General features: G+C 39.1%; 1 protein-coding gene across 1 annotated transcript in view; it reads left to right on the forward strand.

Moving 5' to 3' along the window:
- Positions 1-1,373: 1,373 nt before the first annotated feature.
- Positions 1,374-23,350, forward strand: part of LOC142059399 (uncharacterized) — an 84,410-nt gene continuing 62,433 nt past the window's right edge. The window contains exons 1-3 of the mRNA XM_075098221.1: positions 1,374-2,095; positions 6,415-6,710; positions 12,962-13,041. The gene's annotated coding sequence lies outside the window, so the exon portion shown is untranslated. The remainder of the gene's footprint in view (positions 2,096-6,414; positions 6,711-12,961; positions 13,042-23,350) is intronic.

Below are 23,350 nucleotides of genomic sequence, written 5' to 3' on the forward strand. Positions count from 1 at the left end.
TTCCAGCTCTGCTTTGCAAATCAAGGTCTCACAGCACAGGTGACTGTGATAGAACATGTTTTGCAGCTACCCCATTTCATTGCGTGCTTTATGAAATTAGGATTTATCTAATCCTCTGTTCAAGCATTGCCTTGTAAGGTAGTTTCTATTATTGTGTAATAATTTTAATTAAATATCCTATTGAAAAATTGTTAAGTGTAGAAATGACAGGTCACTGAGTTGCCAAGGTGGCGGCGGGGGCACTGGTAACCTGAGAGCTGCCACCTCTGAAGCCTCACGGCACCTCAGGCAGCTAAACTGAGGAATAAATGGAAGAAGTGTTAGTGGTGGCTGGGCAGGTTTCTGCTGAAGGCTCCCATTTGAGATGCAGAGAGCAATTTGGGAAACATCTTTAGTCAGGAAATGAGAGATCTTCCCGCTGTGGCGGGAGAGGCGTGGGGCTGCTGAGGGAAGCAGCGGAGCGCAGGCCCGCTTGCCTGCGGAGGGGCGCAGGCTGCCGGGGGGCAGGACGGGCCGGGGTCAGGGCCGAGCGTGTGCTGTGAGCCCCCTCGCGGCGAGGCCATGGCGGTGTGCACCGCAGCTCCTCACCCGTGGGGACCGGAGCGGCTGGGTCGGCTCGCCGGCCGCCTTCTCCCCCAGTGGGGCAGAGGGCGGGAAGCCGCGCCACAGGGTCGGCGGCGTGGGGGGCAGCATGAGTGCGTGATGATCAGGTTGGTGGAGATACGATTAATCATAATCCTGTGCTCAAACTAGCCTTTAACTGCGTCTGGCATTTACTGTGGCTGTTGCGTACGGCGTATTAGTTCACTTTTACACGGTCATTTGGGTTACCTTCTGAGCGAACGTCCCTTTGTAGCACAGCCCGTCTACCTTCCCTCCAGCCGCTGGGTAGCGCAGCGCCTCATAATTAGGAGCAACGACTGGCAAAACACAACCCTGCCAGAGCACAACGAGCCAAGTCATTGGGAGAAGCCTCCTAAAAACGTGTGAGGGGTTGTCAAACACCAACAGCGGGTGCAGCACCGGCCGGGGTCACAAGCCTTTCGTTATAGGGGAGCTCCACCTCTGTCAGGAACACAGGTGAAACTTGTCTTGATCAACAGAAAGCTTTTTTTTTTTTTTAAACGTGCCTGTAAACAGTAAGAAGGAAAACAGATTTGCCTATGAGTATTGTTTGTTGTGCAAACTTCAGAGCTTATACACCCATTGTTTTCATGGAGCAGCATGAGGGAGAGCTCAACCCTGAGAGTTATTCACAGTCTGTGAGGTTTACTTGTGCATTTGGTATTTCACAAAAGGCGCTTACCAAATTAAACCAGAAGCTTCCTAGTACTGAGTTTTGCATAAAAGTGCAGCTGTCCAAGCGGAGCAATGTCCTTTTAAAATGGGGAAAGGAAATGTGGATTTCAGAGCATGAGCAGCACGTACAATCCTGAACAAGGTGCAACTTCTTCGTTACTTGTTTTAGAGATCACTATTTCTCACAGGATCAAATTCCAGAGCAGAATTAGCGTGCAAACTTGCCAGTAGTTGTGGCAGTAGGAAAATGAACCTGAGCGCAATATAGAAGAAAGCTGCGTTCCTGGAGGTCAGTCAGGTGGCACTGTTAGCCGTCCGTGCTGCTGCGCTCTCTTGAGTTTCTGTAGGCACTTGCACAGTCCTGTTGCCTGAGATGTGTTTGTTTCATTGTGTAAAGCCTCCTTGAATCTGTTTCTTTCAGAATTCCTTATCTCTCTGTGATATGTCTGTGCTGTCTACAACCTTTTATCCACATGTGCCTGTTCACCCTGTATACTAATCTGGGAATACTATAGAAAAGAAGTTTGATATTGCTGACTATATTTGACAAATAATCACATTTTTTACCTCAAGACATGTTAAGCTTATGTAATTTGTGAGCCCCAGGAGTGCTTCCCTTCTCTGTGTCCACGTGTGTGCCACAACAATATCTCAGTACAACCTGAGATGGAGACACTATTCTCCCTATAGTGCCTTTTTGCAATGAGAACGAAAGCTGGCCACAAAAGAGGAGACTTGTGCTGCAGCCTGGCAAGGGTCTTAAGTTGGATGACCTGGTCTCCAAGTACTAATAGAGGTAAGTTCCTCGTATTAGAGTTTTCTAACAAACATGGGGTCCTGTATTTCTGAGTTCTAAGTCTGACTTTGGTAAATGAACTGCAGCCTTATTTTATGTAGTGATGAGAAACATAAGATAAAGTCTTCTAATCAGTTCTAAAGAAAGAAAGGTATTTGCAGTCACTTTGGACTCAGACCTGTTAAGAACAGTTAAAGTATGATGTTCTGAAGTGGGGTTAAATAATAATAGTGGAATTTTTTTTTATTTTGGTTTTTAAGTGTTTTTTAGAGTCGCAATCATGTATAAAAAGCCAGGAAAGCCAAAAGAAAGATTTATTTCTCTCAAGTGACATCTCAAGGGAAAGGTTTCTACAAAATGTGGGGTACATTTAGGAGCTGCTTTTTAAATTTCTTTGTAATTGTTCTTACAGCCATTGTCTATAAGGGTCCTACATACAGCCTAAGCCTAGACCTGAAGAGTGGTATCTGCTCTAATAATATGCAATGAAAAATTGGTTCTAATTGCAAAAATAAGGCTCACAACTGATTGCATAATACCCTGAAGAGTAGCAAAATAATGAGGTAATATTGTCTTAGCAAGAGCAGTCATTGGAGGGCATTAGTAGGTTAATTATTGTCGAGATGTTTTGTAATATTATACCTAAGGAGAGTTTGGAGTAGGGTTTTGAAATAAGTTGGTATATAAATTTTGTGGATGTGAACGATTGATTTAAACACTGTGGGTGACATGTTAGGATCTTACTTGAATGTATGGTAACCTGGAGACTAGCACTGTCGGCTGGCTGGGGGTAAACATCTCAGTAGAAAGTTGGGGATGATAGATCGTTTAAGAATAACACAGCTTTTTATCATAGCTGAAAGATTAACATTTCCCACTTCATAGCAGAGGGTGTCGCCAGTTCACCACCTTCCATTGCTCAGGCTCATGCTAAGAGCAACCCAGCTAAGGCCTGGGTGATTCTGTCCTTCGGTTCTTCCTTCCGAGAAAGTCTGTGCATTTCTGTACGGCCACACTTGCGTGTCTCTGTTTTAATGGCTGAAGTCTCCATTCCCGCAGATCACAACCATAATGATATTTTTAGACGTTTAAAAAATGTTTTGGTAATATATTCCCGTGTAGGGGAAGAGGAAAGGAATACATCTCTGACAGTTTGATGTTTTAAAGTGATAACTGAAGCTAACGAGGAGGTTCCAGTACTAAAAAGTTTGGGAATCTGTTTATCTGTTTTATTGCAAAGTTCAAGAATCTCTTTATCTCCTAAAAAATGGGAAATGCTAGGATATGAAACCAGGTGAATGTTAGGCATTTATTTATTATTTATGTTATAGTTCATCTAACAATTTGTATCTGTCTCCTCATATGTTTTGTTTATGTACAAATAAACTTAACATGAAAAGTGAAAATAATTCTGCCTGGGCGATCTTTCACTACAGCTGTGGCTATTTTAATTTCAGTATTTTGTTGCATGGATTTTTAAATGGCATTCAACTTGCACACAGTGTATTTCTGGGATAATCAATTACAAACAGGGAGGCTAAAAATTATGAAACTAATTGAAGATTAATAATTTGGGACTCAGGAAAATTGCACAGTGCTTAGATTTAGTTGCCAGGGTCTGCTTTGAATGCCTTCGTTCTCAGAGAGTATGAAGAACTCACAGGCCTGAGATTTATGTTGTGATATCGTTAAAGATAATTGTAAGGCTGTACTCTAGGAACGAAAGCCACTGATGGAGAAGTCTAGGTAAGGATACCAGCAGTAGGAAGGAATCTAGATGGACTCAGGCACTGAGACAACGATAAGAAAAAAAAAGAATAAAAAAAGTGATATGAAATGGTGGATCGTTTTAAGTGGCTCAGAACAGCTTTACGAAAAATACAATACAAAAGAAAAAATACGGAATCTATAGCTGAAAAAAATCCAGATGCTTCTGTCCTACAGCTTTAAGTTCTAGCCATCAGCTTTACCTGCTTTTACTGGGCTACATTTTCTAGCAGGTTTTCCAGTTGCTGAAGCTGGGTGGGAACACCGCATTTTCCAGACAATTTTGTAATTTGTAAAGGCTGTAATCAGACCTACTGTGACAGCTGTTAAAGAGGTGGTTTGTTTTCTTGTAATGGCTGTGTGGCTACTCCTGCTCCAGATCTCTCCGCTGGGGGCCACAGTGATGCCTTTGGTACTGTTAGGTTACACCAGAGCTTTTCCCAAGGCCTCCAGGCACTGTTCAGTTAAATTTAAGCACCAGATTCTGTTATCAGCTGGATCAGAATAAATATAGGGTAATTTAATTTCCATGCCAAGAGTAATTGCAGGTTTACTTCTGCATAATTTTGGCTTTAGACAGCTTATATACCTTTACAAACAGCAATTAGAAGTAGAAATCAGGAGTATTAGTGTTATAAACTATTGTATGTTCCAAGGTAGGGAGCCTACACTGTGGCTGGATACACTGTCACAATAGACTCTTTAAAATAGTCATACATAGGGGGTTTTGCCTTCCTTGAAATAAAAAGTCAGTATCTTTGTTGGAATTTAACAGAACAGACTTTAAATTCTGCTGTATTCCCGAAAAGCTGATAGAATTTTGTACTTTGGATTTATCAAATTGGAGAAAACATTCTCTGCAAGAATATTAAAAGCAAATAAAAGCTAGTTGATAATAGGTTATATGTATTAGGAGCAGACAGCTGTTCATCTGATTATTTCTGTCATTATTTCAAAGCTGAACTTCGCACAAAAAATTCCTTAAAAACAAGAAGTTTGGAGACTTTGTGCTTGTGTTGTTAGAAAGCTTTGTTCTGTCTGTGCTGGAAGATTGCCTAGAGAAGTTTGAAAGTTATAATAGTCCAAAAGTAAATGTTGTTAGTTTAGTATCAGAGATAAGAAGCCTTCAGTCAGGTAATTAAACCTCTTTTCCAAATTTTATCACATTCTTTTTATCAGTGATGAAGTAATTGTTCTAAACTGAAGGTTAAGTGTCATCTTGCTTCCTATCCTTCTCCCTGATCTCATTTAACGTAAAAGGCCCCATTTAATTGCAGGGGGGTGAGCGTTTCTGCCTGTTGCCAGCGTTGAAATTATAAAACACTAAAATATTTGTCGAGAGGGAGAGCCACAGCATTGCTTTGTGGAAAAGAATCTCTTGGAAGGCAGAACCTTTCTCTGCTTCAGTCCCCGCTCCAGCGCTTCAATTTTAACCTCAGCCTGATTGTCTGGAGAGCAACCTTCTGCCTGGTGGCTGGTGAATCGTTCAGGGAAGTCGGAGATATGGTGATGGTTAAGGGAAGGGCATGAGAGAAAGGGAGAAGGACTTCTGTGAGGACACCAAAGAGGGATGAGGAGGATGTTTCCTCAGATCTGGAGTGTTTCAAAGGGAGGAGGCAGGAAAAAGAGGGAGCTCTGGTGTCCTGTGTGGCTGCATGCTGCAGCACAAGATGATGGAGGGGGGAAGCTGCAGTTCAACATTAGTCTGGGCCTACCAGATGGTCTGAATGGCCCTGTCTCTCAGGAAGGCAAAAGGGGGAAGCTGTTCAGAGTCGGAGAGGTTCTTTAAAAGACAGTGTCTGATCCACAGCAGACCAAGGATTCAGGAACACTGCCAACATTATCTTTTTTTTTTCTTCAAATTTTGGTATTTTTTGAATAAACAAGAATATTTTCTAGGTTGTACCATTTGCCTTGATTTTTCATGGTCCTCTTCTGAAAAAACAATCAAATGTAATTTAATAGCCTACTGTTCAACAGTATTATAACAGGTTTATCATGTCATAGAAATTTTGGAAAAACCTTTTTTTAAACATCTTATTTAAGTGGGTTTTGTAGTTTTTAACTGTACAGTAACTTCTTAGCTCGTCACATTAATGTTTTATAAAAAAAAAACAATTTAACAGTTTCTGTGAGACTAACAAGGGATCTGGTTTTAATTGTTTCCATGCTACAAAACCTTTGATCAGATTTTGACAAGTAAATTAGCTTCCAATTTTTAACTCTTTAACTGTATCCATTTTGAATTCTGTAATCCTGTATAACCTCACTGAAATTATTAAACTGATGTTGCTTAAACTGCCTGTATTAATGTTGCATTGAAGTAATCACTTTTATCTTATTTTTTAGTAGATTAATTCTGAGATGAGGCAGCTGAAGGCAAAAAGTGGGGACTTGGGTTACAGTTTATGAGAAACCTTTGCAAATAAACTTTTTTCAACAATTTAAAAATTTAGATTTATTTTTAAAATATGGGTAGAAGTTAATTTAGTGGGGGTGTCTAGTTTTACTTATACTGTAAGCAAATAACAAAATACTGTTTTGTTCAACAGGAAACACACCATTCAGCCTGGAATAAAATAATTCATATGTAAGACTCAAGAAAAAGTCGGTAAAATGAAGAAGAAAAATAATAGTCTCGAGTTTTCATGGAGTGTCCATTAAAGTATGGGCTGAGGCTGTACAGCAAAAGTGATCTGCAGTCTGTTACCATGATGTTAATAAATGCAAGAATTGAAGAGTCTCTTTGTTGGCCACAGCTGTCCACGGACTTTATCTCCAGACCCTGGAAGATGGAGGAGATGGTGGTGGAAATGTGGCTTGATTTGGAAATACTGCCAACTGCCTGGTGAGAGTTGTACTCCTAAGTACATTATGTCCTATTTGTCTGTCTCCCCACTCCCCAGTGTGTCCTAGCAGGCATCGCAGTCACAGGGCGCTAGTGACATACAAAAATGGAAGAGTAGTCTGGTTAGGAATTCTGGACCACAGAAGGGAAGAGCGGCTTGAGGAACTAATTGTGACCATGGATGCATTTCCAAACTTATTTCAGTTGCCATCTGGTTTTCACTTCTGAAAAACAGATGCTTTTTTTAATATTGAAATCTCGGGGGAGACAGAACTCCTGTAGAGACTAAAAAATCATTTTCTACCCAACTGCAGTAAAAATCCTGCATTATTTTGTCAGCCCTATTTCTAGCTTTTCAGCCAGGTCACTCTGGTGTCTTAAAGAGGACTCTCAATTTCTCAGTCCTTCACTTCACCCTTCTTCAGTACAGATAAAATGTGAATTTCACCCAGAAATCATCAGAATCACTGGAAACATAAGTACTACATCAGAGTAAGGTTTTATGTGCTTGAACTTCACATTTTATAGTCTTTTGATGTAAGTAGCTCGTAATAGTAATTACTATAATAGTAACTTTTGTCTCATAAAGTTTATTCTCAGCGTTCTCTATTTTGCTATAATTATATACTCAATGTACTGCTAATATAATCTTTCAACATGTATATATGTTTTCAAACATGGGTGAAAGCAGTAGAAGTCAAGGATACTACATCATCTTTAACATTTCTTAGTATTAATGCTTTATTAAGTAATGAATTACATAACGATTTTGGCATGAAACTTGGACATGGGGATGCTTTGAAACACTAAACAGTTGTGACAGTGACCAGTACCCACCGCTCGCACTAGTCTGTTTCCAATGCTAAGAATTTAAAGACTGCTCTGAATTGAATGAAGAGCCATTTGCATAGTGTGTAGGTGGCTCTGTGGCATCTCGGAAAACGGTGACTGCTGTGCCCTGAGAACTTTCGGTAGCTTCAGGACATGCAGAAGTGGATGACAGCTAGCGCTAGCTGGTTGACACACTTCTTTTGGGGAAGTTTTGATTTTGGTTTCCTGCTCCATCATTTTCACTGCCCTCCCCAGTTAATCAGTAATCGTTTTCTGCTGATAACAAGAATGCTGCTGGCTGAACTCCTACTTAGCTGAACAGGTGTCTTCTAAGAAAAGAACCGTCAATTTTGCTGCTGCTGTTGGATGTGGTCCCTAAATATTGCTGCTTCTGTTGCTGGTGTTTCTATTAACAGAAGAAAACCTCTTCTCAATATATTGATGAGGGGTGACTGGTAGTGGGTGATATTCCTACAGAGTGTCAAGTTCAGCAGAACACGGACATTTAAAAACAGGAAGATGAGAATTAGTTTCCCGCCCATACAGTGTTAATCCTGACCGCTCAGCTCACTCCCACAGTGTATCAGTAACACTAACAGTCGTCTGCGCACTGCACTCATCAGGAGCTACTTATATCTGCCCTATCATCAGGACTGCCATGAGAAGTGGCGAGGCCTTGGATTCACCCTCCATATGTGCTTGATATGTAATCCTACTGTACCTGTGCCAGGGATTATACAGCAGTTTACACCATGCCCAATTTCACGATGCTTTGCAGTAGGTCAGAAGGTCCGCTATATATGTGCCTTTAGATTGCAGTACCTATAGTTAAATACTTGGTTTTACAGAACACCTTATCTCCTACAATTTACAGCTCCTTTGCTCTCACATCTGTCACACCATATCACGTTTAGCCGTCAGGAAACCTAACAGCCTATGCTTATCTCTGACCTAACTGTACATAGCGTTCTGGGCTCTGTTTCAGGCACAATTTCCAAATTGAGTTCTGAAATGTGTCGCAAAGGTTTCAAAAAGTCCAGGACAGGTCTTTCTTTGGATCGTAATATGGCTTTATGTAATGAAACAGCTCAAATATGCATTGAATGCCTTCAGAGGTGTTATTCACCATGCTGCATTCTGTTGAAAATTACATGGCATGTGAGGAACTGATAAATGAAAGTTGTAGCTATATATCACTTGAATGCAGGCTGAATTTTTTTTTGTTTTTGTTTAAAGATTATTGCATAATTTAGCTCTTTGGATGTGTAGACCACAGGTTTACAGACTATGATAAGATCACCCATTTTTATTACTATTACTGGAAGCCGCACGCTCCTGACTCTGTTTTACTTCCACATTGATGGAAAAGGCATTGGAAATGTAAAAATAAGTGATTTCTTAATGATGTGAAGCTGGAAGTATCTGACTCCCCAGCTAAATCCTGTGGGCTACCTACTGTTGAGATGTATGTTCTTCCTCAGCTACTTTTTGTGACTTGAGATGAGTTTGTATTTTCCTTTTTTCCCTTTTCCTATGCTGTTTTCCACTTTTCTTTCTTTATTCCCACTTGTATTACTTCATTTGAATTCATGTTGAAAACTATACGTGGTGACCTAGATTCAAGGATCTAATTAATGTCTTACACTGTGGATGTAGATTTGGTTTAACCCTTTTAAAGCAGACACGCAAAGGAGCATTTATGTATCGGTAGTACAAAGAATAGTATGAGTATGCAGCTATAGCAGATAGTATAATGTATTTTCTTGACTTACTGCCAGAATTCTTAGTCAGTGTTTTGTGCATCACTGCCGGGTGGTGAATCACTGCCAGGTGGTCCTTAAGCATCTGACCTTGAGTTGACTCTCCGAAATATTTTCACTTGCTAAACCTAATTAAAAGAGTTATTAAGGATATTTATATTGCTGTTTCTCTATAATTACAGTTGCCAAAAGGATGCTATTCTTTCATGAAAGGGTGATATGATGTTAACAAATACTTTGTCTTTCATACTGTGGATACCATCATCCTAAGCTTGAAAGGCTTTAACGGATTATAGTAAATGAATACTTCTCCATAACAATGGTTATATATTATAATTGCATTCAAATTTATTGCCAAAAAATCGTGCATTCTGTAAGGAACCGATTTAATTGATGGAACATCAGATTGAAGGAACTCAAGAAAATTAATTTGCGTGAGCAGGAACTCAACCTCATCGTAGTGATCTGGTGGCCCAAAGAAGTCTGGGCAGTAGATTCTTAGTGCCGAGCAAAAATACTAAAGAATGCTGGAAGAATAAGACGCCTTAAAAGTTCTATTTGCCAGACGTGCTTTCTGTGTGTCCGGCCACCACAGGTCTAATACAGCTGTGAGGGACCCCGTACCAACAACAGCCTTGATGGTCAGCAGGTTCTCTGCGAAACCATCGTAACAAAAAGATCCCACTGAAGGCCAGAAGTGGCCTATGACCTGCACTCAGAGCACAATCCTGCACTGCAATAAAAAGCCTGATCTGTGCTGCTTAGTAGTAAGCTATTCATCACCATCTTGCTACCATTTATCTTCCTTAATAAAAGCTCAGAACACTGTGTCATCTTACACCTACTCACAACTGAATGTGATATTTTTGGGTCTTCAAAGTGCTGTGTTTAGCATTAATGTAAGTCTACAGGTTGTAGCAAGATCAGGAATTTGTGCAATAGGGAAAGCTAATACAGAACACGCTTTTTAAATGTAACGTGAGTGTTACTTCGTTAGCGTAAGATCTAGATACAGGCCAACAGTAATAAAGACAGCCGAGAAAACGTGGATTTGACATAGGATTTTTTTATGGTGATTAAAACATAGGTGTCAAAATAGGTAAAGAATTAAGAGCACTTGTGGTTGGTCTTCAGATTGCATAAGGTTGTTGAACCGCAACCAAAAGACTGAGATTTATGTGTTATGGGGGGTGGAGGTGGGTGTTGTTTCTTGGTGTGGTGTTTTTTTTTGTTTTTAACTGGACTGGGAGGAACACTAGTATGCACAAAATCCTTGCTGCTCTCCCGTCTTGGTCGGAATAACACAGTGGTTCTTAAAATGACTTAAGCAGCTTATGTCTGTGCAGCACTACTTTCTGTTCCTTTCAAGTACATATCCACTCTGAAAGTCCACAACTATTTGGGAGATGAAGCATTATTTTACTTGTAAAACCTGAGCCCTGAAATAGTAGCATTATGAGGATACAAGCCAATGTTTATTTATTTATTTACATATGTATACCATTACACAGATGTAGCGTAACTTCTCCTTGGACTGGAAAGCAAAAAAAAATAGCTGTAGTGTGAAATTATTTGAGTGTGTAGTATTTAACTGTGAGCCTATCAGAAAACAAACAAAAAAACCCCTATCTTGTGTAAGGAAGATAGCATCGAGCAACGTTTCTGGGAATGCCAGAGTTCAGTGGTCAGTAGCAACACAAAGCATTATATCAGAAGTGTCATGGAGCTCAATTTCCATTTTTGTCCAAATTAGCTTGTATCTCATAGGTGTACAGGGCTTTCACACTCCATGTGGAGGGCTTTTAAATCTTAATGTTGTGGGGTTAACTCCATATAGAGCCACCTCTTCCTCCTCCCTGTCCTCTGGCTAAATGGAGGTGTGGATTACTAGCACAGGAATGTAACACTTCCAATTTGCCACGTAAGCGGTAATTGTTGCATTCCAAAGGGGTTACCACAGCAAAACCCTCAGAGATACATGTACCTGAAGTAGAAAGAAAGTATAGCTTCACTTCCAGAGCTTGTTAAAGATATAAATCATGTTTCATGTGACGCTTAGTACACTTTAACTTAGCTATTTCAACTCTAAGGAAAACCCAAATCAGTATCTGTTTCCTCAGGTGAACAGCATCTCACACTAGTTTTCCCTCTCAGTCCTAATACAAAGTAATTATTATGATCTCAGCCATTTCCTTTTCCTCACCTTAGTATTTTCCATTACATAACTATAATTATAATTGATTATACCTAATTAGGATTCATTGTGCTTCAAAGACTTAATACTTGGTCTCTGCCTCCAAAAGGCGATAATCTTACGTTTAAGCTTAACATCATGAGTAACAGCAAGAGACAAGGGGACAATTAGATGGAAGGACAAGAGTGACCACTTCAAAAACACATGATCTTTGCCTTAGCTAACTAGCTAGGTATTTGTCATTAAGTGAACCCTGAGTTCAAACCATTTTCATGACTAGTATATGGAAGGGAACACTACTGGTGTGAAGTGGTTTATTTATTTATTTAAGAATGATGTGTTATCTTGAGGGCAGCTGTATTTATCCAATGTATAGAGCATGTGCCCTTCACCGGTCCTGTAAACTGAATGGCTTGCATACACACCAGGGACTCCTCTCCTCCATTTCACAGCAAGGTGCCCTATAAGCCATGCTTTCCTGTAAGCAGGCTCTGTTGGCTTGCCTGTCCCTCCCCGGTTCAGAGCTCTTTGTTGCTATGCTGGCGTCAGTCCATTTCTGTACTTTCTTCTGGGCTCAGGTCCCTGCGTGCCCCTTGTACCCAGGGTTACATGAAAATGAAACACTGATAGGAACTGGACTTCTTTGTGTATTCCATTCCCACTGTCCTCCAAAACAGATTCTCCTTCTCAAAATACTAGTTGTGTGTGTTCTCATGTTATTACTCCATCTAGGAAATAACATGTCGTTGTTGATATGTCACTCAGTTTGCCATACCTTGAATACCCCATGGGAGACCAAAGTACCTGACAGTCAAGTACTTAAGAAAACAAAGATTCTATAGTCTAGTAAAAATTATGTCATCTCTGGCTTGGGTGGAGAGTTTTGGATGTCCCAAGGCCTGTTTTGTTAATCAAGCCTCAGGATAGACAGTTTTGCCAGAAGGACATGAAAGTTTATAAACTGACTTTGCAAGCCGGGAAATTGGTATAAGCCACAGCTCATGCAGGAAGACCATGCCCTGTCTGATGGAGGAGTCAGTGATGCTGTAGGAAAGTGATCAAGAGTGAAGAAAAAAAAGTCAAAAGGAAAGGCTAAGAGGCCTCAGTAGAAATGTTTCGTCTCCAGCCCCTACGTTGTTTGTCTGATATTATGCTATCTGTAACGGGTGGTCTTGGCAAATCAGGCTCTACAGCTACTCGCACTACAAAGCATGTATGATATATTAGCTGTTCTGAGGCTTTACCTGCTCCAAATTTTATCCATTACTGCACTTCAATCTATTGCCGTGCAAAGGGAATGCCAAACAGAAGCCACATGCTTTTGTTTTGAGGATGAATTGGTGGGCATTTGGGGATGATGTCGGTAGGCGTTAACAGACTCTATCCCAATCAGTTGCAGACTGGTGAGTATAGGTGTGCCTGAAAACGTAGCTATACTAAATCTACCGCACTTCTATTTATTTCAGATGTGATTCCAGGCATGCTTAGTATTTTGAAACAAAATGGAAGATGTTGTTCCAGCTCCGGGGAACTGACCTTATAGAAAGTAAGTTGTTTTTTTTCCTTACAGTGGAGAGATTCCAAATTCATCATGAAAAAATGTTAAGAATACTGAACAGAAATTGTTACCTGAGTATTCCTTATAGGGTTAGCTGCTGAAGGGGTGGGACTTCACCTGCTTCTGCCTTTGAAAGTGAAAACTCGGTGCAGCCCTGGTGACATATCACCATGAGAACACATCCTGCGGTGACTTCTCACTGCTATGCAGAGTGAAAGGATGGGCTTGGGAAACAGTCAGGGAATGCCTTTGGAACTCTCTAGACTCTGATTGACTGACAAGTCCTGAGTGCTAAGACACATGTCCCAGTCCTGGCACATCTGGAGGAGATCTCTGAATATTGGATGATAGAGATCAGCTGGTTCTACTGAGAAAGGCCATAGGCAAACAGCTTTTTCGTGGGTTTCTCCTGTGCCTTCGAACTCCCTATCGGGATGTTATGATATTTGTATTAAAACAATACCTAGAAGACCCAAGAAGGTGTTCTTGTGTTGGGTATGATGACATAAGCAGTCATAACCCTTGCTCCAGTAAGCCTACTACCCCTGATCACAAACATAATTTTTTTTCTATTTAATAGATGTCTTTTTATTTTTACATATTTAAAGAGTCTAAGTGCTTGAAAATGTTAATTAATTATCCAGTGAAATTAAAACCTCTTTAGATTAGTCAGTCTAGTGGGAATTTAGCCCAACAGATGTGTGCAGCATCTCCATGTTACCCACTTACTGTAGCTCAGCAATAGCCTTTGGCAAAAAAACATGAGAGAAATCTTTTGCTCTGTGTCTAAGACACGAAACCCAACCTATTTTAGATCAACGAATGAAGCAACTTCCAGACTCCAAAATATGTGAGAAGTTATTTACACTCACACAAAACGTGGAAATAGATTACCACCAAAAATTATTTAATTTACACTTAGAAGGTTCCTTCTTGATATGATATGAGAGCTGCCTCTTAATAAAATAGAGAGTGAACAGTTAGTGAGGGATGCTGACTCAGCATAAATAAGGACCTTGTGGATCAGGCAGAATGGAGCACAGTTTAGGCTAGATGCACTGGAATGAGAGCTGTGAAGAGCATTTTAAAAAACAGAATAAGATAGATTTTGCTAAAATAAAGAATACGAGCACTTCGGGAGTGATGTGAAAGTGTACTCCTGGCCTGAACTGTAGGATTAGTATAGGTACAGCCAGACTTTGCTTGGAATCAGGAGGACAGTCTGAGATCCAGCTGTCCTAATCAGCTGTCTATTTTGGATTGCTGTTCACGTTCTCACATTGCATTTTGGATCATTAAAATCTCCTCATTACCTTTTTGTCAGAAGTATTACTTGACAGTGACACAGTTTTTGGGTTTGTCCAACAAATTTTTCAAAATGCTTTTGCTCGGTCTTTGGTATTTGGAATTCTTAATCTACACTCAGATTTACAAAACATATTTCCTTCATCCAATCCAAGGCAGGCAGACTAGGTCATGAGGGAGATTTTTTCAATTTTCAGGTAAATTTTTCAACTTCTTCAGGACTTCTGAGAACAGGAGTGGTAAGGACTGTCTTTTTAGATGATCACATTCACATTCTTTGTACTGCAATTATCAATAGCTCTTTACTAAATTCTTAGTTAATTAAGCTCAAGTTAAGCTACTGATGCTTTTAGGAGTAGGTGCACCTTTACGAATCTCCTTGATTTTTAAGGCTACAAATTCTACTGGTGATTGTTTCTTTTAAAACAATGAAGCTAGCATAACTAATTTATCAGAAGTAACCAGGTAACAATGACAGCATTATTCCCAGAATCTCTAATGTATGACCAGACCTTTTCTGGATGCTGTCTTTCTTGGACTACTCTGTTGTAATTGTTATTTTGTTTCTATATTTTTTTCTAAAAAGTCATAGTTACTGTGATGAAAATGGAATTCTTCTCTGAGAAAGAAGGCCATAACAAAAACATTTTCTTCAGTTATTCTTTCCTCTGCAGTTCCAGTTGCTGCATTTGTATGACAAGATCTGCACTGTCATACAGATGACCATCTAAATGATCATCTTTTAAAAATGTTAAGTTAGATCCTGTAATGTTGTAGTTCTGAGCATCAAAAATCCTGGAAGTAATCCAATAGTAATTACTGTAAATAGAAAAAAAAAGTCTATATGTTTCAGTTCTCTTTGGCTTCTGAAAGATTGGCGAAGATACAGTTAGAAATTGTATTTCCTGCTGATCATTTTATACACTGGTTTTAAGAATATGTCAGATTAGTGTTAGTATATGATTTCTTGCATAGTAATGTATGTCCCTTTGGGTAATCTAGAAGTAGCTCACAAGCTGAGGATCTAAGGAAATTATTGTCTGCCAGCAATAGTGAATCTTAGCTCTGCTAAGACGTACTCGTGCCTAAAATGTGAAAGTAGCTCACATCCAAGAAATAACTCTAGTTCCAAGTCACTGAGAAATCTGCATCGTTAGACATTAGTTGAGCCACCCAGCAAGTCTTCTATTCTGCTGCTTGAAAAAAGATGAATAAATGGAGATGAAACAATCACTGTCCTTTTCAGTTACCAATCTAACCATATTCAGATATTGATATGCATCAGACTTCTCATAGTTTATCAATAGAGAATAAGCCTGCCATGTGCAGTGCTGCTGATCAGCATTGCCTGCTTCGTCCTGTGTCCTTTCTGTTCTTCCTCATCATTTTCTTAAAGTACGTTTCCTGCCATCGTATAACTGGCAAGTGCTTTGGGGTGAATATATTGGGAACTGCAAAAATGGTTCGGGTATAAAGTTGAAAATGGAGTTATGATGCAATGCCACCCAATCAAGGCCTTGGACATAATTATCACAGGACTGATTTCAGTGGAGCAAGCTACCTGCAGAAACAATAATAGGCATTGCTTAAGCCTGTCACACCTAAATTCTTGTTTCCCAGGCCATACAAATAAATAGTCGTCTTTGCATATATAAGTGTATCCACACCTCTCCTGTCCCATTATTTCTAAGCAAAGAAGGGTCCCTCACCTAGATTAGCAGGCAGATTGAAGCAGACACCCTCCTGTTTTCATAACACTAGGTATCGTTTTGATATGCTTGCAAGTGGAGAGGATAATTACCATTGCTGGTACTATCAGTGACATTGCTGTTACTGGTTCCCAAGCTTCATTTTTAGGAACCTGGTTTTATTCAGTACCAGGAAAAAACAGCTACTTAAAACTTCATCTCAGTTAATGATATATTTTCTCTCACATTCAATTCAATCTTTTATTATTCTTTAGAAAAAATTTTGATAGGAAAAATATTCTGAGAAATAACTGTAGATTCTGAACTTACAAATTTGGTCCTAGTATTTCCAATATGCTGAATGTGCTCTACAGATAGTTTATGAGTTTCAATCTTGTTAATGAAAATTATAGTAGGCCCTCATATAGTATATGCTATGCTTTTAATATTCATTCTTCTTTAGTGCTTCAGTTTTGTAGGATCCACTGGTTTTCTGCATGTCAGCTGAACAATTTCTTAAAAGGTTTGATTTTTTTCTCATTCTAAGCTTCAAAATAATATCAGCAGGTCATAGGTCATTAAGTAGGAAGTAACTCGGGTTACTAAGGTGTGTTACCAGCTCCCCAACAGTCCAATTCAAGATTAATGCTATCATCTAGAACTTTGAAATGCAACAAATAATTTGTTTTATTGATGGCTGATAAGCTTGGAAGAAGTTTGTGGTCTGGAATTATCATCAGTTCAGTGTGTGCTTCTGGAGCACAGAGCCAGAAAAGAGTAGATATCCTTAGGGTGCTGCGAATCTGTTCCTAAAATTAATTGTAGGGTAAGCCTAATGAAACTGTTCAAAACAGGATATGGTGAAACACAGAGCACTCCCTTAGCTCCCTCACAAATCCCTCCCACCTCTTTCTGTATTCTCTCTCAAAATAAATAGCTGTGGCTATTTGGAATCAGAATGCCACGAATGCTACACTTTCCATTTTAGTTTCTGGGTTGCTGTGCTTGTTAAATACTGGAGACTGAGACTTACATAATTGTGATTTTCAGCCATCTCCCATCTTTCTGCTCTTTTTCTGATTTCGGAGCCTATGTCAGTTGTTATCCACCATTTGTGTTTGCTTAGATAGAAAATCAGGGTAGTACTGGACCAGTATTTCTTTAGGACTTTGACTATTAAACCTGCTCCCATGTTGCAGTAATATACTCATGGTTGCACCCTGTTCCAAACTTTTCACTGCAGTGAAAAATGTCTGGCTTAGCAATGCTGCAGCCTGTGTAGAGCATCTAGGTCTTGTATTACCCAAAAGTTCAAAAAGCTTTATTTCACAAGATTTCTGATATCAAGAAGAGGGTCAAAAGGCTCTGATTAAAGTAAGACCCTACCTAGAAGTTTGTGTCTTGAAGACATTTGAACATATGCTTCCTGTTATAGCAGTAAGTGGAAAACACTGCTCTAATTTACTATTATTAGCATTTCTTAAACATATTAGCAGTTCTAAGAAATTGTTACTTAATGCTGTGAAAGGTCCCTCTCAACCTCTTACAGGAAGTCTAGTTTGTCATTTCCACAAGCAGCATTGTAGATCAATAGCTGTGGCATCTTTAACATCCTAAGCCAAAGCTAAGGGAATGATTACCTTCTGGTCCAATCTCATTTTTGGAGTGAGGGGTTTCTACAGCAGCAGAGTCTCCCCTTCAGCTAGAAAAGCAAATGCACGGAGATTAGATCCAGGACTGCAAATTCAACCATATGGAGCTATGAGGTTCGAAAAATAATCGTCATTATTCTCAGTATTTAAAACAGAGATGATGTTTTCAGTATTTTTTTTTTCATAATTAGAGTGAAAAAAGGAAGCAGATATTCCTATGTAATAACTTTTCTTCTGGCCCTAAAGAAACTTGTTATTGAATCACGAGAATTGACAATACTGTGTTGCTCAAATAATTTTTTTTTCTGTTTGTTTTTTTTTCTTCTGCTTTCGACTTCATTTGTGTGAAGCTGCTGCAGCATACTGAGGAACACATATATCCTAACTAGCTTGTGTTTCTGTAGCGAGGGAATAAGAATCAAGGTTACCACCAGCCAAGAGGCCAGAAAAGTCTGTAATGTGTCTTAACTGGCATCAATATAAATTGAGGGACATCCCAGTTCCCTAGAGCTCCAAGTCATCACCACACCAGTCAGTGTCAGCCCTTGAACTTTGGGTTACACCCTTCCAACAAAGTGGCCCTCTACAATTAAAAGACACTTAAACACTTTCAAAGTAAAAATTAGGAATGTATAAAACTTTAGGTACCTTGCAGCTGACCACATAAACATAAACATTACAATTTGAGGTTTATTACATGTATGAATTATAAAGAAAGTTAATTTTTCCACTCAAAACTTATTAACACCATATATTACAAATATGAGTTATAATGAAAGTTAATTTTTATGCTCTGAAATTATAAACTTCCTATAGTTACCCATTAAACATTTAATATTCATGTAGGAAAAAGGAGTAAATTTCATTCAGAGGGTAGCTGGGCCATTGATCATTTTGCCGGTTACCTATGACTCGCTCATGTAACTGTCTGAATGAGGGGTTTATATGGGGAGCAAATAGAAAGCTTATGACGTTCAAAGACCTCTCATTGCTCTTACCAAAAGCTGAATGGGAAAGAGCTGCATTTGAAGGTAGTGGTTAGTATTCCTCTCAGTCCTTTAGAGCTACTTCAGGGTCACTCACACATGAAGCTTTGAAAACGTTAAACTGGAAATCCATACTGTTTACAGTTCTTACTTTGGGGGCTCAGCCCAGTGGAGGACTTGCTCCTCTGGCTCCCTTTCTGCCCTTTTACTTTCCTTGTTTCAACTATTATATGCTCCTACCTTCTTAGCAAGGCACAAGAGTTTGTGCAATTTGAGAGCTCCGCAGTCTTGGCACGGTAGCTTGTGTAGCTGCATGATACGGTATGTCCTTTATAATTTCACACAATTCAAATCAGATGGAAAGAAAATCAACTGGGGAGTTTGAGAGTGAGCTGAACACGATATACAATATTATATCCTTTTTTTCCACCCATATTGCCAAATACATATCAAGAGCAAGATCTGTGGGAAAATAAGTAACTGTAACTTCTTCCTTTAGTGTTTTTAAATACCTCTTCACATTTTCCTAAATATTCTTAATTCCTAATTTGCATGAACTTGTCATACACATTCTTCTTCCTAACACTCTTTTTGAAGAGTGGTTTCTTTTCATTATTTTTTACATACCAACTGTATGGTACCTTGTCCTTGTACAATCCTTCACTGAGCATTTCAGTAGAAGAAATAGGCCAAATTTTAATACTCTCGACCTTGCCCATTCCAGTTTATCCACTCCCAGCTGTACATCTTCTAATGCCTACCTTAGTCATGCCAAGCTCACATTTTTCTCCACTGAGTGTTAGGTCCTGCTGGCAGACGCTGCCTTCTGAGTTAAAAGTAGGGCTCATTCACAGCTGTAAATCTCTGTGTTGTTATAAGCAAGTGAAGATTTGTATGGGCCTGTCAATGAGATCAGCTTATAGTGTGGTTACTGCATTCCTTTTGCTGGAAGTCAATATTTGGAACTTATGTGCCCTGAGTTAACTTTAAACCCACAGATGCTAGAGTATAAACACATACTAGAAAAGCCCCAGCTTTAGTGGATGATCAGTTCTAGGTGTTGGGTGGGCCTTTATCACAGTACATCTATTTTTCAGCAATCTGCAAAACAGGTGAATGCTTCTTGGTTTAAAATTTGAAGTAAAGTTAACCCAAGAGTTTTCAGAGGTTTAAAGCTGTCTCCTGTAGCATATCTGCTATGGTTTGTCTTACAAAGGTCTGTACTGAGCGCTTTAGAAGACAATATATATTAAAATTATTCTTGTCACAAAGTCTTACCTGAGCACAGACACAGGCAGAAAACAGTAAGAGAACAGGAGTGCATTCAGGTATTCCTACGTCCAATTTGTAACCTTAACATAATAATAACTCGTAATTTGTCATCTACTTCAGGTACTGCTACTAACAGAATTTGCATTATTCAGATACTGCCAAGCAGAAACAACCACAGTGGTCCTCTGTTACCAATTCCTATTTCAACACTCATCTGTGATTGAGTTTTTGAAAATTACTACAGTAAATGGTAATTTTTTTCTTCTTTTGGGGACTTCAACTAATAATTTTATGTGTGTTTCCCAAGGTGCTGGCTGCAGGATGAATATTTTAACCTGTTGACCCGCTACATGAGTTCTGGCCACTTATGTATCATAACTGGTCTTTTGTTTTACTTGGGTTGACACAAATAGGGTCATCTGGTGATGGACTCAAAAGGGCAGCTACCTACTAATGTATTTAAATGATGTCATTTGGCTCCACTCAGAATTGCTCACTTTCCAACGAAAAGTTGTTCCAGCAGTTCAATAGGCACTAGTGTGATGTTGCAGAATCTCCTGATCTTTAAGATATGAAACCATGAAATGTGACTTGGCTGGGAGAGGATCCTTATTCAGCTGTGTTGTTGTGGAGGGGTTGCAAAATGGTGTAATGAAATCTTGAACATTGGTTAGCTAGCTAGTTGCCCTGTGTTTGACAGAACAATATGTGAACTTCATGTTTGTCCCAAGATCTCATATTTTTTTCTGAAATATGGATCTCTTGTGGCCAGCTAATGTTTCCTAGAGAAAATTGAGTTACATTCCTAAAGACTTGTGAATTGAATGGATTAGATGGGACCAATGCTAGCATGACTACCATTAGAAGGCTATGCCTGCTATGATTGTAATAACATTCCTAGTAATCCCATGAAAGCCATGCCTTACCTTTGAGGACGTGTTCTGTAGACGGTGATACCATGGTTTTCTCTGTCTCTTACACATTGTTTTCTCTATTATGTTACACTGTTCTAATTCATCGTTATTTAGTAACATGCATTTGGTGAAAGCGAATGCCTGATTAAGTTCCTTTTTCAAGTGAAAAAGTGGCTTGTTATTTCCTGTAGTCAAGGTAGTGGCTGTGGACATCAAGAATTTTTTAAGGTGCCAGTAATGGGGTATTAGGTATTTACAAACAGTGTGTATAAACAGATCTATTTTCTTCAGGTGACCTTTTAATTTGAAGAGAAAAACAACACATGTTCATCAACATTTTACCAACATTAAAACATCACAGAGGATTTAGGTGACCAGTATTAATCCTTTATCACAAATGAAATGAGGATTGCTGTGGTGGATGCAGAAGCATGAGTTTCAAGTTGCCCAAAAATAAGTTGCCAGTCATTTTGACAGCATGACTTGTTTGAGGTTGTAGGAGATAGTCATGACGTTTTTCATGTTATGCTGGCCAAAAGCAGTATAGAAGAGTATTTGATGTCACGTCTTCTTCTCAATTAAAGGAATATAAACCTAGAAAAAACCTAAAACCAGGAAATATTGATGAGAAGGAGGGTGAGGATGGGACACTGGAGGGAGGTGAGGCTTTGGAAAGTTAGAACTGCCAAGTCTGTGTGTCTAACATTAGGTACCTACATCCATAGAGAAGTTCCAAAAAAAGGTGATGTGGTTTTTTTAGAGATTCTCAGCTTCTGTGGTTTCCACTGACTGACTGAATTAGATATTTTTTCACAAATTTGTTCAGAATCCATAGCTGCATTCCCATTTAAGAATATGTGAATGCCAGATACATTAGTTCAAGACCCATTGTTTTTTAGAATATCAGAGGAAAAATCAATAAGGAACTAATATCTGTGCCACTGTCTATGACTTTGATCTGTCAGATGGTGGGATTTACAAGTCTGTAGCAGATTTCAAAGCCTGTAGGCATGTTTTTAAATCTTTTGTAGGCTGATGCTGGTAGTTAGATTCTAAGACTAGAGAAAGGATGTGTCATTCTCTAAAGAAGGTATCTCTTTCCACAGGCTTACTGGGTGTTAACAATTCTTCTTGACTTTGGGGTCCAGACAGTATGCATAGATAGCACAAGTGAAGTAAAACACAAATTTCTCCATAAGTAACTCACTTGATCGGCTAGGCTTCTCTGTGTAATGCAGAATTGTGATATTGATATTACAGAGTGACTCTCCTAAAACCTCCCCACCAAATGTAATCACACTATTACTGTTTACTCTGACAGCAGCTTCCTTCCATCCAAGGAGCTCAGCACATTTCACAACCATTAAGCCTCCCAATGGAATAGTTAAATATCATTATCCCATTTTCTAGATGAGGCATATAGAGATGAATGACTTGCTAGAGTCACACAGGAAATCTGTGACAGAGCAAGGAATAGATGGCAGCTCCCCCAGCTCTTCTGCCTATTCCTTCGTTTACAAAAGGACTCTTTCTGTCCTCAAAGAAAAGGCACTCCTGGTTATGAAGCAGCACTACTAATGCATGAACTGAAAAGGTGGATTACTGAATCAGTGAAAGAAAAAACCAAGACCAGCTCTGCTTCTTTTTTACTAATATAATGGAGGGACTGAGCTATTCTTGGTATAGGATTGCTTTTAAATAGAGACAGGTTATAAAGAATGCAAGAATCCTAGACCTGAATTTGAAGAAGGTGAGGGAGGGGAAGCGGGATTTCAGCAGTTTTTCTCTTTCCCCTTCCAACACAGCTAACTTCTCATGGGTTAACCACAATCCCCCCAAATTCACATTGGCTATTTCTTTACTTCACAGAGTTGGTTGCTCTATTTATTGTCTGCCATGCTGATCTTACAAAAAGACTGCCATTCAGTTGAAAGACTGTTTCCTAAGTTGCATATGAAATGCAAATTAACATAATGTAAGTTAAAAGTCAATAAATTACAAAAGGTCTTTGTTTTATCAGGGTCTTTTGAAATGTCAAAGTGTATAATTTAACAAACTATTAAACAGTAAAAGAAAAACCCCAAACATTATTCCACTGTTATGTGCACAAAGTAGAGCTTTGAAACCTTGAAACAAGAGATTCAGGGTGTTTTTTCAAATTCAGGAGCAGAAGAATTAATGTGAGGAAGATATGAGGAAATTTCCTCCTGAACTGAAGATCTAAGATGAAGCTCAGGTTTCTGCTTTACCAGCAAGAAGAAAGGGACCTGATGTGCACTTAAGTTTTTCATCACCCAAAGACATCACCCAAACTAAGTACACTAGCTATTCTGATACACAAACACACATGAAATAATAATATGTTAATGGTATCACATAAATGTTTACACATAAAAACGCATCAGAGATTTTGGTTAGAAAGTTGCTGTAAAAGTTAAACACTTCAGCATGTGGGTTTTAATATTTTAAGATTATTCTTG

Source organism: Phalacrocorax aristotelis, chromosome 6 (genome assembly GCF_949628215.1).
Source record: "Phalacrocorax aristotelis chromosome 6, bGulAri2.1, whole genome shotgun sequence".
Taxonomy (NCBI): domain Eukaryota; kingdom Metazoa; phylum Chordata; class Aves; order Suliformes; family Phalacrocoracidae; genus Phalacrocorax; species Phalacrocorax aristotelis.